General features: G+C 46.3%; 1 protein-coding gene across 4 annotated transcripts in view; it reads left to right on the top strand.

The window, feature by feature from the left end:
• The first annotated feature begins 1,306 nt into the window (after positions 1–1,306).
• The window catches only part of LOC125431032 (galactosylgalactosylxylosylprotein 3-beta-glucuronosyltransferase 1-like), a 69,067-nt gene continuing 53,593 nt past the window's right edge, over positions 1,307–16,780 (top strand). For 3 of the 4 annotated variants that reach the window (XM_048493525.1, XM_048493524.1, XM_048493526.1), the window contains exon 1: positions 1,307–1,557. The gene's annotated coding sequence lies outside the window, so the exon portion shown is untranslated. The remainder of the gene's footprint in view (positions 1,558–16,780) is intronic. The other variant, XM_048493523.1, reaches the window with a different exon arrangement.

Raw genomic sequence — 16,780 nt, 5'->3', positions numbered from 1 at the left:
TTGCAGTTAAACAGTTGGGAATTGATAGCTGACTTGGCCAAATGTTGCAGGCCTAATTCCCAATCCTGTGGGGTTATTTACTATAGCAAGGATGTGTTATGTGACACAGGGAGCAAGCCAAAGTAGGTCTACTCAGAAGTAAGACCAATTTTATTCAATGGGGCTTTCCCCCAGGAATGTGTTATTAGCATCCTAACAGTAGCAGGCATGTATTTTAAATACCTGTAACTCAAGCGTGTCTTAACAGTGAATGGCTACAACACTTCATATCAGAAGAGCAAGATTCAAGTTCCAGTTGCCTCTTGAAGACAAGCAGGAACCCCAAGGTATAAACTTTTGAGAGTCAAAGTTCCCTTCTGCAGCAGACAGTGGATGCTGCACCAATTGGCTCCGTTTGCACTTTTGCTTCGCATGGTCAATTGCTCTCTGTCCGAGATGGGGAATTCGTCCCCGGAGAGACAATCCGTGATCGCGTGTAGAGAAAGTCTAAAGTGGATTCCGCACCGCATATTTATAACGCGTTGCAATCGTTTTAACGAATTCAGCGATAACGATTGTAACGCGTTATAATTATGCTGTGCCGAATCATTCTAAGCTTCCCGGTTTGTGTTAGCAGTCCAACTGCAACCCTAAAACTTTCACCTGTCTTCAAACGCCTCCCTTTTGCATTTACCGATTTTTTTTTGACAATTTTATTTATCCCCTTCCCTTGTAGCCCGCTTTTCTTGCAGAGGCTCAAGGCCAAGCCCTGCGGGGGTCCAGGCACGCCAGACATCAAAAGCGGGGACGCTCCATCGCGTTTGAACTATTACGTCTGAGTCTGAAAAAGCCTCTTAATCGTCAGTGCACTTGCAACATTTCTATTTGGAGGATGCAAGAGCAGCAGCGAGCAAAGAGCCGCTCCACGCCCCCAACCTTTCACAAAAGCTCACTTTTTGGGGAAGTGGGAGGGGGAGAGAATGCATGCAAAGGGTTCTTGATGCGTGGGTTATTGAGTCCATCCCGTATTGGTGACTACAAACCCCCCACAACCCGTTGATGGCGTATGGAATAAACCTGTGTAGGGTTTTTATTCCAGACCACATAGAGATTGCATGGGGGTGGGTGTGTGGGGGGGCTGCTCCTGTCGGCCACTGTTCTGCACCGCAGAAAAGCCGTGCAACGTTTCGCTCAGGTTGCCTCCTGCGCTGTGAGGCTCGTTCCTTTCTTAAGGTGGCCCAGCCGCTTACGACCCGGTCGGCCTCCAGCGCTCCGGCGGGGCGGCCTTAAAGAAACCCCCTCGCCTCCTTCAGCAGCGCCGCTTTGTAAGGAAGCTCCCGAAATCGGTTTCGCTCCAGTCGGCGGGAGGCTTTGCAAAGAGCCAGCCGGGAGCTGCGGCCGCCGCCACTGCACCCGCCGCCGGCAAACCTGTAGCCCGAAGCCTGACGGACGCCTGCCTGCCTCCCCTTCCCATGCGGAGGGGAACCCCTGCCTGCTCGCCGGCTGATCTCCCGCCCGGGTGCTCCTGGAGATCCTTGTGACTGACCCATGAAGCAAACCGGCGCAGGAGCTTCTCAAGTAAGTCTCGAACCCTCCTTCGCCTCGTTTCCAAAGGGGGGACCGGGGCGGGGGGGCGACCTTGGCGGTCTCTCCTTTTTGTGCCGCGCACAATATTGGAAGCATCCCCGACTGCCTTGCCCGCTGCCTGCGAGCGGTGGGACAGGCTGGACCCGGTGAACTTTGGAAGATGCTCGACACAACCAGCCTGGATGCTGAATTCGGCTGCTGGGTTGTGTTTTGCTTTTTTTTGTCTCTTGTAAGGGATCACATCATCTCCCGCATCATGTCCCCCTGCCCCCTGTGAGCATCCCTGTTGAGCCCTCCAGCCTCGGCTGGGGATGGGGACATGAGATTTGGCTTTCTTGCTTTCTCAAGGTATCTCCTATTGAAGGGCCAGCGATAGTATCTACAGGAGTATTGTCACAATCAATCGATTAACCCTTTCTTGACCCTATTGGAGTTGTTACCGTGGGAAGGGGGGATGGAAGGGTTGTGCTGGTAAAGATAGCTGAGAAGCCCACTCACCTCAGGAGAAAGAACAAAGCATTGGCAGATACCCATTCATTGCTTTCTTTAATGCCGGCTGAAGCATCCCATTATGTTTGCCGGGGATCGACGAAAACAAATTTTGCCACCACTGGTGTGTGGAGGGAGGGGTGTCACAGTACCGCAAAAATAATCCAAGCTGCAGAAGGGGGGGGGGGATTAAGATGGTTTGTCAGGATGCATTTTATCCAAACAAACTCTGAAAGTGGTTATAGGTCAGGGCGCTATTTGACAACTAAACAGATTATAGTATTCTTGGAATCTCTTACCGTTTTGCCCTTGTCACTGTTGATCTAGTTAACTGTTTCTTGTGCTCATGTTAACAGTTTTGTTTGGGGTGGATTTGACAGGAGCAATAGTTTCACTTTTCTGGCCGTCCTGGTCAGACCAGAACTGTGAGATAGGGGGAGATGTCAGTCAGCAGGTGCACCCAGGGATTCGTTTCTAAAATTGTAAGGATGGGCTTGTGGGTCCTAGCCGAATTTCTCCCTTTTTGACGAGGAGCCTTTCTCCAAGGAACAGGAGGTATGGGAAACTGTTTCAATTGGAGATTAAGTGTGGGGAACATACCTGAATGCTCAAGAATATTCCAGGGCCCAACAATAACCTGAAAACCAGACTCCCGAGCAAAATTCTTGGTGACATATGGAGACCTTGCACAGACAACACTGTTTGTGCAAAGGATGTATTGGTGAGAATCACAGATTGTAAGTGCTGTGCAAATGTGGTACTGCATCTTCATGTCTTCATCTTTGCAAGTGTGTGTACTCTGAATAGTAGGTAGGTATACAACCTATCTGTAATGTGTGAGATTGCGGGATGTTCCTGTGGCTTGAAAATCTTCATGCCAAGGAGAAGTTATGAGAAGTGCTGTTCCCATCGCAGGCAGCAATAAACCTCTTATCTGCTGAAAATCTGCTCGCGATGTGATGTGATTGTTCAACAGCACAAGAAACTATTTATTTGATCTAGATTTGTGTAATGGTCTCATCTCGCACACTCTGAAGAGCAAGCAATGGATCATGAATAACACTTTCTAACTCCGTTTTACTTCTGTTGTGGCAGAGGGAATGATGTTTTTACCGTGCATAAGTGGGAGTGTGGGGGGATTTAGTACTTTGTGTTCTGCCTGCTTCTGATTTGCCGCTACAAGCAATCTACCGTTTCCCCAATTATTCCTCTGATCGAGAGGGCCCAGAACGGTGACCAAGGAGAAGAGGCCACCGCAGCTCTGATGAGACGTGGGCTGAAAAATCCAATTCCAGTCTAGCTAATTTACTGTGGCTGTTGAAATTCAGGGGCGAGATGTGTTCAGGGGAAGTTGAACGATTGCTGGCCACTTGGATATGAGAGGGTTGCAAAGCGGCAACGGATGCGGTGGGACTGGACTGGATGAAGGGGGAGAGGCTGAAAGAGAGGGAAGATGCCCTTAAAAATGACGGGCAGTGGTCACCAAGGGTCTGCCAGTGGCAACTGCAGATTTACTTCTGGTAACCAGTAGGGGAAGCCACTGCTGAGGTCTGCGACAGGAGCAAGATGTTTTAAAAACTTCAACGTGACACATGGAGACTACGAGTGCTTCTTTCAAAATGGTGCCTGCTCTGGCTAAAACATCAGCATTATAGATCAGATCCCCACCAGCCACTCCTCTCCTCTGTTACAAAACCCCCTCAACCCATTGGCCAGGCAGCGAATATAAAAGGGATGCACTTATTTTGTGCATGTGGAGTAAAACACAAGAAAAACTCACCTCTCTGCCTGCTGAATATAATGACTGACCTCTCCGGGCACATTCTATTTCAGTTCAGATGTAACATAAAAGCAGAGCTGATTTGGAAAATCATCTACATTCTGGTTTTTCTAAGCCAGGGCTGGTTCAATTTCCTTCTCTATGTGACCCAGGTGGATGTTACCTAGAGAACAAACCAGGGTTAAACTAGGATATCTCCATTCAGACATGTGAAACCACAGTTAAGATTCACTAGCTGATTATGCACTGCAAGGTTCCCATGACTTCAAAGAGAATTGACCAAGGAGTCTTTGTTTAGGGGCATGTTTGCCATTATTACCCATCGCCCCGTTTGCAGCGGGGCAGGCATTACCTGTGAGATGGCTTTTTGCTTGTGTCCAAGGTGGGGAAGTTTCGTGAATTTTCCACTGTGCTTTAATTGTTAATGTAATCTTTAATTTTAATCTTTAATCTTATCAATAGATTGATATTTCAATGTATCAGTCTATCGATAGATAGATATTTCAGCATAAAAATGGTGAACTATTAAAGAAAAGTCCTAAATACAGCATCTGTACACTTTGCCCAAACACTGATAGTCTTTTATGGTGGGAAAGGAGGGAGGAATAATGGCAGTATGCAGACTTCAAAACTAGAAAAGGACAGCGTGAACTGTCATTTGCTAAGCTCCCCAGGTTAACGATTGTCTGTCTCCTTGTGTGCTATAAACCCAAGCGTCAAGACCAAAGGGCTGTTCCCGGTGTGGTCTGGAATCACTGATTGCTTGTGATAAAACTGTGAGGCTGGAGACTTCCCAGTTTGTTGATCAAATGCAGGGGCAAATTGGGTGTTTGGACTGATCTACTAGTCTTATTATTTTACATTTTTAAGCGTTTGTGTAGATTTATCGATCTATCAATCTATTTTTTTAAGATCTAAAGATATGCAGGAGCGGGAAGGCTGTGGGCAATAGAAATGATATATCAGGACAAGAAGCAGGAAGTAGTCAGCAACAGGGAGGAGAGCTAGGGGGAAGCGTGCAGAGCAGTGCAAGGGATTATGTGTGTGGGGGTAAGTCTACGTGGACTGGATGCCATGGGAAAGAAGTCCGAGGCAAAGCTGTCCCACTGGCAAATCTGTCCCACTCTGGCAGCAAAGCAAAATTAAAATCACCCTATAAGTGAATTTGCTTGCTGCGGAGAGAGTGGAAAGTGAAAGCACGGCTAGAGGAAATACATCCACACAAGAAATCCTGTCGTAGCAAACATTTGCCTCCACCAATCAGCAAACACCTTGTGCGTAATTGGCCACAGTGATTAGTAAACTGATTTGAGAGCTTGGTTTGAGGGATCAGCAGCAGTTAGTGGAATGGCCTGCAGTCAGTCACACTAGCCACAGTTTGTTTCACTAACCATGTTTTTGTAGGATGTCTGAACTGATCCAGTCTTCTAGGTGTGTGCCTTAAAATATACTGTGTGGCTGCAAAAGAGATTATTGGAAATTTGTGTGTTGCTCAGGTACATACATATCAGGGAGATGGGAATATATGCTTAGTAGCAATCTATATTTGTTTATATATAATGCATGAATTGATTCTAAGTAGGGAGGAAAGGGAAGCAGGAGTCAATATGGCAGGGGATAGGTAAAGTTATTTCCAGGGATGCCCAAATGGGAACTGGAGGTCAGAGTTTATACTTTTGGACAAATCAAAGAGGGATGAAGTGTAGGTGTGACAAGTGGATGCCGTGGACTGAAAACAGGGAAATGGCAGGATTTTGCAAGAAAGAAAGGGTAAAGGGAAATAGCTCTGGACAAAGTATGCCGATGTTACTGTATGTGTTGTAGGCTACAGATTTCTGCTGATGGTGTATTCAGAGACAGAACCTGGACCCAGTATGTTCATGTATAGAGAGTTGAATTTGCATCTGAGGAACCGAGATCCAGTTGCTGATCACTCTGAATCACAACAGGAAGTTTTCACCCCCAGTTCCATCAGAGGACATTTGCCTATCCCTGCAGGAGTGGACAAGAAACATGAGTCAGTGGTAGAAACTGGAGGAGGCGGTGGTCTCTTCTGTGTGAGAAAAATGACAAAGTTGCCTCTTGCTAGTGAGAGTCAGATCTGAATATTTGCTCTATTGGTAGGTTGCTAACAAAAGATCCATCAGGGAGATGTCTTTGCGGCCAGTTTTTTAAGTGTCACAAAATGACACTTCCTTCAGGCTGAGAACAAGAGTACTGGGTCAGCATTTTTACTTACCACTTTTAAGTATAGGCCTAGGAAGATGCTGCTGATGAACGCTAGTGACTCTCCACACACACTTTGTGTTTTTTTTCGAGATCTGGGCCTAGGATTTTCTACAGTGCACCTAAAAATGTAAAACGCTGTGATTTGTGTAATAACACACAGATCATGTAGATGCCCTCAAGGTTAACTGCAGCTTCTTGTTGCGTGCCTCTTCAATGGCCAACCCAGGATTCTTTACTGTGTGGTAAGGTTTCAGAGGGATGGTCCTGTGTGTTCCCAGTAGTAAAATCAAAAGGTTTGATTTTGCGTTAGAACTGAACATCAGCTTAACCACTCCAAGAGCAATGTCCAAAGAACAACTGCATTGCTACCCACCAATCGCAATAATGTTTGCAAATGATGCCCCTACATTAGGAGGGCATCATGCATGGAAGGCACCCGTCAACATGCAGAGATGGCAGGAATGCCATGATGATGTCACAAACCCCTGCTGTCAGTAGTGATGCCAGCCTCCAGGTTAGGCCTGGGGACACCTCATCTCCAGACCACAGAGAGCAGTTCGCCTGGGAAAAATGGATGCTTTGGTGTGTGGACTCTGTGGCATCGTACCTCACTGAGATTCCTGTCTTCTCCAGACTCTGCCTCCAAGCATCTAGCAGTTTCCCAACCTGGATCTGACAACTCTACTTCTCCATCTCCTGCTGGTGGCCAGAGAAGACCTGATAGTTTCCACTATCCGTAGTTCCCATAGCCCAATAGACAGGAAGACATCAACTGTCCTTATTGCAAAATGGGAACTGAAGCTTTGGCACCAGGTACCAGAGGCCTGCAAATAACCTGATTGCCCTGGAATAAAGACAGGGATGGACTATTCCAATCACAACAAGCTATTCAAATTCCACCACCTTGGACTTTGGAGGCTTCTTGGTGGAACACAGTGATGAGATATTCCCTAGATGTCAGGCTGAAATTGCATTGTGTGCGCTGAGGAGTGCTTAGAAATTACTTTGTGGGGAAAGCATAGGTTTGACTGCAAATAGTTCCAGATATCATCCTTGACTATGGATTCTCAAAAAGAAGACCAAACATACACATGTGCATGTATGTACACAGAGACATACACTGTCACACATGGGTGGTTAAAGTGACTGCACCTTGCTTAGAATTGCCTCATTTGGAGTTGGAGATAACTCATTTTTTCCCGCTGACCTCTTTTTTCCCATCTAGACAGAACCTCTCCCATTCTGTTTAACTGATAAGTTATTACGTTACTGCCCAGGAACAATCAGAGGTAGAGGCTCTCCTAACTGTCCCACCAATCAAAGAACCTCATTTAGTGGGTACATAAGAGTGGCCCCTTCCAGGGGCACCCCCACGATTATGGAACAACCTCCCCAGAATATTTGTGCCTGGCCCCCTCACTGTTGATCTTCAGGAGGCAGTTGGAGATGGTTTTATCTAGGGCAGCATTTGATTAAAGCAATCCTAATTGTGATTACAAGTTTTGGGTTTTTAACGTAATCTATTTTACATATTTTATTAATATTGCAAGTCACCTTGAGCTCTGTAAGGAAGACAGTCCTTAATAAATATTTTAAATGAATAGATAATAAAATGTATATTTCCTCCACTATCAACCAGTGGTCATGGTTATCACAACAGCAGCAACTAAAGAGAATGTATGTCAAAAACACTTTGACCTTGTGGAGCTTCCTATTTCTTATTTATTTTTCAAAACATTTATATGCTGCCTCTCCAAAGACCCACTTCTGGTGGCTTACAACTAAAACAATGGAACAAAAAAAATGAACGCAACCATTTAAAACCAAAGACATTAAAACAAGCCACAGAAAAAGGGAAGCCAAAAACAAAACAGTACTTGCCAGATACAGGGACGTAGGTGGGGGGAGGGGGCGTTTCCTCGGGTTCAAACCCTTTCCATTACATGCCTGGCTTGCTTGAAACAATGCATGGAATGGAACTGCCGGAAAAGCCTCAGTCACTAAACCCACCCTATTAAAAATCTATACCTACATCACTGCCAGACAAGCCTCATAGGCAAGGAGTCTCCACTGAAAAAGCCCTGTCTGGTCACTAGGCACTTCACTGTGGGATGGGGGACAGACAGCTGGGCTTCAGAAGAAAATGCTAACTGGTGGGCTGGATGATTCCGGTGGAGGTGGTCCTTCAAGTGTCCTACCCCCAAGCCACTTAGGGGGCAGATAAGAATTGTGCCCAGAAACAGATGGAAAGCCAGTGCAGCTCTTTTAGCACAAGTGATTCAGTCCTTATATTCAGCTCCCAACAATAACCTAACTACCTTGTTTTGGACCAGGTGAAGTTCCTGAAAAGTTTTCAAAGGAAGTCTGCTTAAAATGCATTGAGTGTGTGTTTGACCTCCAAAATATCTGATAGTTAACAGCTTTGCCCAGGTCTTGCAAACTGAGGTCCATGACTTCCTTTGAGTCAGTTAAAACACATTACTATAATCTAACCTGGATGTGAGCAGTGCATGGATCACCACAGCCAAAGCATACTTTTCAAGGAAGGGACATGGCTGGCATATCAGCTGAAGCTCGTACAAGGTGCCATGTGCCTCAGAATATATTTGAGCCTGGAGCCAGAGGCCAGAATCTAGCAGGACCCCCATAGTATAAGCCTGTTCCTGAACACAACCCCTTCTGGGACAGGGGTTTTGTCACTGAGGAACAGTACCTGAGTTTTGTCTGTTTATTACCCTCATCCATTCCATTACTTTCTCCAGACACCTAACTATATAGCTCAGATGTTAAGGGGAAATAGAGTTGGGTGTCACCTGCATATCTGTGGAACCTTACTGTAGATCCCCAGATGACTCCTCCCCAGGGTTTTATGTAGATGTTCAGCAGCAAGGGAAACGTAATGGACTGCTAGTCCCACTTGATGTAATTGGTAGGTCTCCCTTGCAAGGTCCTTAGTTTGGAAATCCCATGGTTCTTTCCTCTGGTACGCCCTGACATGAAATCATCTGAGCCAAGTAAATGTGTGTGCACAAGAGAGTGGGGAGGCTTCCCTATCAGCTAATAGTCATAAGGTTTGAGACCCTTGTTTGTGTGTTTCTGCTTATAGGCCACCCTTTCCCTTTTGGCTCTGGGCAGCTTCCAGCAATAAAAACACAATAAAACCAATGGAGCATTTCATTCAACATGGCATCATAGCCTCCAGTGGGCTTATAATAAATGATGCCCCATAAAACCATCATTCACACCACACATCAAGGGAAAGGAGAAGAAAAGGGACATACAAGAAAAAAGGGGAAGGGGGAAAGAGAAGCCCAAGCTGGATACTAGTGCTTCCTCAACTATAAGCCTGGCAGAACAGCTCTGGTTTACAGCCTTTGTGAAAGCCAGTGATGGCTTTCCAAAACTGTGTCAATCGGGGCATGAGTTTTGACAGTAGCATAGGAATGTAGAGGCTGCCATGGGTTTTGTTCTTGCAGGGCTCTTGTGGTTTTGTGAGCAACGAGACCCACAGAAAAGTAGCAGGGGCAGCATTTTGCTGTTATGCTATGCTGGGTGCAACTGGGTTTGCCTACCTAGCTGCTTTCAAAGGTGAACGCTACAAGAACAAGGCTACATTATAACTTTTGGCATCTTGCTTCTGCTGCTGCCACAGGCCTTCCTGGTGGCATGCGTGGTAGAGAACCATCTTTGCCTCCATGATTATTGAAAGACTTCCTGCTTGCTTGGGGGCAGGGGGAGAAAAAAACACACAATTGCAACACACAGTAGGTAGCATTTGCAGCAGACGGTGCCCGATATTGAGCAATCTTTGATTGGGTAATGGAGAAGTGGTGCCACCGCTAGGAGTTATTTCCATTGTACATGTCTCAGCCAAGATTGCTGTTCCTCCAGTGAAGGTGAACTCCACTGGCAGCTTCCCTGCTATGTAAGGCTTACCTATTGAGGAGGATGAAGACACTGACCACTCATGTGCTACAGAGTTTTCATTTCTAGCCATTGATTGTTCTGCTGTGTGACCCCTGCGAGGGAGAACATGGTGTGGATGCTTGGCAAACCCTAGCTCTGCCGCCCTTCTGAAATTGCTTTTCCCCTTTTGTAGACTGCCTACTTACCGTGTGAACTGAGAGATGCTGCTCCAAGGTTTTGGTGAAGGGAAGGTTGTTTAGTCAGTAACTCATGCTCTCCAATTGCAGGGCGGGAGGCACAGACGGTGACCTGGGAAATCAGGGTGCTCTGCTAACCTTGGAGTGCATTTTGACATTGGTCGAGGTATCTAGGAGCAAAGACCCAAGTTTCCTCTCCATTGCTTGATTAAGTGGGGTGTTTTGTCCTTGAACAGCAGTTGCAGGAGGAGCCTGTGTCAGGAGTGGTGAGGCTGCGTACCGGTAACAGTCAGAGAAGATGCCTTATCCAACTTCCCTTCCTCTATTTATTATTCAGCCGTGTACAAAGCAGTCTGTTTTGTGCTAAATGCCCTTTCAATATTCCCTCTTATCAGTCTCCCCATATGTTTGCTCCCAGTCCTCTGTGCCGGAATGGGGAGAGAAACTGCCTTGACCCCTAACTTAATAAACATGATTTGCCCTTCTTGACTTCAGTGTGATGCCTTGGAATTGGTTTCTGGGGTTGTCAGGCTCTTATCCTCATAGATGGAGGGCAGGGGGCTCGGAAAGGGAAAGGTGGGGGGGAGAGGGTCTTGATCACTGTGGGGCTTGTATTTACCTTCTCAGGTTTTCCTGACTCCATCTCTTTTGTCGGCTTGTCTGGGTGAGAGAAATCTCTGAAGGAGCCCAAGATGCTAGTGACACCCTATCCTTCCTGAGACTCTGTGGCTGTTTCTGATGCAGGCAACATAGCACCAGTGTGCTGGGGTAACCTGCCACTGGAATACATAATAGTATCCTCACTTCAGCATAAATCCACGGTGTCAAAATAGCGTTTCATTCTGTTAGCACAAGGGGCTTCAGTTGTGAGCCTGCCCCTCGCCAGCTGATGTAATTTGACAATAGAACTTTTGTGTTGGGGGAACGGGTAGGGATGTGATATGCTTTCTTTCAAAATGCCAAGGAGTGAAAGCTATGGGACCCGCCCCCCCCCCTCCCAGCCAGGGGCCAGGTATATAGGGGGTGTGATTACCAACCTTGCCTTATGGGAGCAGACAGCTGCAGCCACTTAGCATTGTTTTCCATGCACTTAACTCTGCAGGGAATAAAGGCTTGCGGGAGTAGGAAGGGGAAAGAACCTGCAGCAATTATAACCGAATATCGCGTGTTTGGAAAGTCTATTGATATTGAATTGAAGCATGCCAAAGCCCATCCGAATTACCAACAAGCTAAAGATCCATTAATAAGTCCTTTCCCACTTGTAGAGCAATCTTTGCCCTGGGAGTGCTATTCAAACCACTTATGAAGGGGGTGGGAGCTGAAACAAAGATCTGGCACACATATGGTGCGCAGGAAGCAGCGGGCCGTATGCCCTCCCTGCGCATCAGTAGTGCAAGGGCTTTTTGCACCAGGGAGTTTGGCACAAATATAAATGATTGGAGAGAAGGCATGCTGGGTAGTCCAGGAGCGCAAGGCTGTTAATAAGATTGAACCTTTGTATGGCAGACTGGCAGATTGTCAATCTCATGGCATTGGCATAATGTAGTGGCTAAGTGCGCAAGCTGTGGCCCCATTCAGGTTTCTGCATAGGCCAGCCTCTGCAGGCAGCCTTACCCCTTCTCTGTCCTCAGTAAAGGGCAATAACTGTGGCTGTTGAAAGGATTCTCGTGTATGTGATGCCCTTTGAGCACTTGAAATGCATTCTATAAATGCTCCATGTTGTTTTTATTATCAAAGCACAGTTGTATCTTCACAAGAAACACAACTGCACTGTCAGCAGGCCTCTAAATGGCTCCTTTCCCTGGAGCGACGAAGTTTTTTTTTTAAAAAAAAATATGTAATGGGCACAATCCATTAAAAAAAATCTCCTGTATTCAGGCACCAACAATGAAAATGGGAGTGACGAAAAGCATACTAGCATTTTTATCCAACACCTGTGGGTTTTCTTCTGTGGTCTCAGGTGGGAGAAGGGGGTTGTTTCCAGCTGCATCACAATAACAGCAGTTTCCCCTCAGGAGTTCAGGGAAACGGGGTTCTTGCAGGACCCGTAATTGGTTTTGCAGTTTGCAGCAAACTGACTGTTCGTGTGCATTAATTCTTACTGATGTGCATGAGTCCCCTCATCTTTGTATAGGTGGCTGCTCACTAATGCATTATCCCCTCTTTTTTTTATCAAACAGGACAAGTATGTTTTGTGGTAGAGATCCACTCAGCGCCTTCTCTTTAGCTCTTGTATAATATCTCCAGCAAGTATAAGAAACGAGCCCTACCACTCCCCCATTCCGTTATGCACACGCTGTCAGCAAGGATAGCTTCTTCTGCTCTTATTGCGCATGGAAGAGGATATTGTCTGCCCAAGTGAAGTGCTAAGGAAGCAATATTTCTTCCCTGCATCAGTGTCTTTCTGACTTAGGTTGGTAGTGATAGAAAATGCTGTCAAGTTGCAGCTGACCTATGGCAGCCCCATGAGGCAAGAGACATTCCGGTGCGGTTTGCGAGAGATGTTCAGAGGGGGGTTGCCATTGCTTGCCTCTGCGTAGCAATCTTTGATCATTGGTGGTCTCCCATCCAAGTACTAACTGGGACCGACCCTGCTTCACTTCTGAGATCTGATGAGAGATGGCTTAGCCTGGCCAATCTGGATCAGGTTGCTAGGTTTAAGTTGTCCTCTGGAGCTATGCCTTTGTAGCAGCTTGTCCAATAGCAGGTAGCAGGAAGGAATGGTGCTGATTTATTGTTATTATCAATAGTTGTGTTTTTCAGGCCCTGCAGAATTGCAACAAATCATGCAGAGCCTGGACCTTTCTGGATCATCGTGCTCTGAAAATGTTCAGCTCCTTGTTGAGTGGACAGTAAAGGCAAAGAAAAAAGGTCCTGTAGAAGAAATTGGCAGGATGTGCATAGATCCTGGTGGGAATGCAGCATGATTTATTATTTATATGGTGCATGTCTTCAGACCTTCATTCCCTCCCAAAGCAACCGAACCCTGTATGTAGACTGACTTCTGTTACCATTCAAATCTGTGTGTGATACATCAGTCAGTGGGACAGTTTGGAACAAGTGCAGGTCTCTGGGAAACCCACGCTGGACAGCTTGACTTATCACATACAGCATGGTTACAGTCAAGTTGATATTTTGGCCTTGGAGAACAGGCTTCCCATGAACATTTTTCAGACTGAGATGACAGGACAAAGTCAACACCATCTGAAAACAAGAAGGGGTTTATTTCATTTTGCATCTTCTCCTTTTTCCAAGATGCTTTTTCCAAGAGTGACATACCACATATAACTGCTTCTCTGTACCCACACTACAATCCTGTGTATGCATGTTTACATGAACATATGGGGACAGATGCTGAGACTCAGTGGTAGAACCTGTTCTTGATATGCAGAAGGTCCCAGGTTCAGTCCACAGTACCTGATCAGGTAGGAAGTGATGTGAAAGACTTCCACCTGAGACCCTGGACAGTTGCTGCCAGTCTGAATAGAGAGTACAGAACTTAATGGGCCAGTGGTCTGACTCAGTTTATGGCAGCAGCATGTGTTCATGAACCTGTCTTCTAGTAAGTTAGACCATGAGCCCCACTCATTGGGGGAGAACAATTGGTAAGTGAAAGAATTAAATTTAAATTAAATTAAGAAGAAGAAGAGTTTGGATTTATATCCCCCCTTTCTCTCTTGTAAGAAGACTCAGCGGGACTTACAATCTCCTTTCCCTTCCCCCCTCACAACAAATATCTTGTGAGGTAGGTGGGGATGAGAGAACTCCGAAGAACTGTGCCTAGCCCAAGGTACCCAGCTGGCATGTGTTGGAGTGCACAAACTAATGTGGCTCACCAGATAAGCCTCCAAAGCTCAAGTGGCAGAGCAGGGAGTCAAACCCGGTTCTCCAGATTAGAGTGCACCTGCTCTTAACCACTATACCAAGCTGGCTAAGGTGAGTATTCCTACTGAGACTGGCAGCAGCTCTACAGAATCCCAAGTTTAAGTCCAAGTTCATCATTTACTTCCTGATCTATTTAACTGGAGATGCTGGTGATGAGACCTACTCCATGCATACTCAATGTTCTGCCACTGAACCATAGCCTGCCCCCCACTTGATTAAGTAGATAGACTGTGACCCATAACAGGTCACCTCAGTGATTTTCTGGCTCTGTAGAGGTTTAAAGAACCCAGGTTATCTTACTACTAAACCTCACTGGCTGCTGCCAAATGCTTTGAATCTCATTCATATGGTGTCGCATTCCAAGAATTAGGCCCTCTGCACTCATGCTGCATTCCCTGTCTGATATGGATGGGAACATGTGGAACTCTGGGCACGGAATTCCCAGTATCATATAGAGTTAAGAGAATCCTTCGGTCATATCCTTTAGAAAGGTGAATCAAAGTCAATTATAGTGCACATGATGTAACCCATTTTAATAGCATCTTCGCTTTGATATACTGTGTGGGTGGTATCTAATGATGAGTACATTTTCTGACCCCTTGCCTCTTGAACGATGGCGTCCTTCCTTCCCTTCCCTCTCTGTCTTTTGCCTTCTGTAGTGGAATTTCTTTAGTTTATGTGTCTTCCTAGGTAAAAAGATATCAACCTGGTTAGGTGTGGGTTATTCATGATTGCTAGAAATACACTACACTTTTCCAATGTCTGATCTCGAAAAGCGCCCCCTGTGAGCAAGCGAGCCGCCGCATATTGGACCAGCTTTAGCCTCCAGATCAAATGCAAGGGTAGGCCCGCATACAGCGAGTTACAATAGTCTAACCTGGACGTGACCGTTGCATGGATCACAGTGGCTAGGTCTGCGTGGGAGAGGAAGGGAGCCAGCTGCCTGATGAAGGTGGAAAAATGCAACCTGGGTTATATGGGCCACCTGGGTCTCCATTGAAAGAGACAAATCCAGGTGGACCCCGCCCCCCCAGCTGCGAATGGAGGAGGTTGGTGTCAGTGAGACCCCCTCCCACACCGGCAGCTGGAAATTCCCAGCCTTCCATTCCCCCACCCCCACCCCCACCCCCACCCCCACCCCACCCCCACCCCCCCCCACCCCGTGGCCAAGCCAAAGGATCTCTGTCTTTGATGGGTTAAGTGTTAACCTGCTCTGCTGCAACCAACCAGCAACTGCCCAGAACTATTGAGTCTTAATTATTTGATCCCAAACTGAGAATTGTTATGGAGGGACAGTTCTGATGTAACTTTTAATTCACTGTGGAGGATGTAGAGTAATGGCAGCAAGAATGGGATATTGCCACTTCTTTGGGAGTTCAGCTGTCTTCAGTGGTCCTAAAGTCTCCAGTTTGGTGTAGTGTTTATGTTAGACTGAGGTCTGGGAGACCTGTATTTCAAATCTTCACAGTGCCAGGATGCTTTCTGGGTGACTTTGGGCAGTCTCAAAAGGCTATTCAGATATTACAACCACACATAAAATTAATAATCTCTGCACATTATAAGTGCATGCTAACATTATCCTTCTGATACATGAGGTCACCTTGCTCTGCGAACAGGGCAACACGCATGTTTACTATGGAGATACAACCTCAATGCGCATGAACAAGAATTGTGAATAATCCAGCAATCATTTAGTATGTACTAAAACTCGATCGATCAATCAATAGATAGAGATGTAGTGAATATACATGTTGTCCTCATTCACATAACAAGACAACCACAGGTATTAGGAGCACTGCGGTCAGCAGACGGTTATATTATGTACAGTTTGTGGACTCCCAGTACAAAAGAGTGACATGACTAAAGCTTAATCTGCCTCACGGAATGATTGTGAGGATAAAAGGAGACAGAGGAAATTGTGGATAACATTCTAAATTCCTGGTGGATACAGGGGTGTAGATTGAAGAAGCTGTGGGACTAGGAAACCATTTCTGTTCCCCACTCTTTCTGAATAGCTCTACAACCAGTGGTGGGATCCAAAAATTTTAGTAACAGGTTCCCATGGTGGTGGGATTCAAACTGTAGTGTAGGGCCAATGGGGCTGGGTGGGGCACGATGGGGGCATTCCGGGGGCGGGGCATTCCTGGGCGGGGCTGTGGCAAGGACGCAGCCGCTGCGCCGGTCCTAGGGTGGGAAATGAATGCACGCAGGCGCAGGCTGCCACGCACACCAGTGCACCCCCTGCTAGACTGCTTCAAGTTCTGTGCGCTACTTCTGAGAGAAGGAGCGTAACTAAGGCAAAAATCACGTGGCAAAATCACCAATTAGTAACCCCCTCTTGGCACACACAAATAATTAGTAACCTACTCTCGGAAACCTGTGAGAACCTGCTGGATCCCACCTCTGTCTACAACCATAGCGCTTGAAATCCATCAGTGGCTGAAACATCTGTGGAGTTCAATAAAACTACTTCTAGCATCCATGGAAGCAGTCCCGGTTGTATCCGACATACCTCCTAACATACTTTGCCTCCAAGTTGCTACCCTTAAGGCCAAATGTTTGAAGAACTCCTGTATCTCTGTTTCATAACACAGAACAATTTAATAATGCAGAACAATCCATAATGTGAGAAGCAAAGTAGGCACGCTGATATGTTTCACTGGTTCAGATTGTGAAGCTTTCAAGCTAAGTGGACCTTTTTTTTTATGACAGAATAAAAATGTAACCT

Source organism: Sphaerodactylus townsendi, linkage group LG04 (assembly GCF_021028975.2).
Source record: "Sphaerodactylus townsendi isolate TG3544 linkage group LG04, MPM_Stown_v2.3, whole genome shotgun sequence".
Taxonomy (NCBI): Eukaryota; Metazoa; Chordata; class Lepidosauria; order Squamata; family Sphaerodactylidae; genus Sphaerodactylus; species Sphaerodactylus townsendi.
Note: the sequence above shows the minus strand (reverse complement) of the source record. Positions and strands in the feature narration are given on the sequence as shown.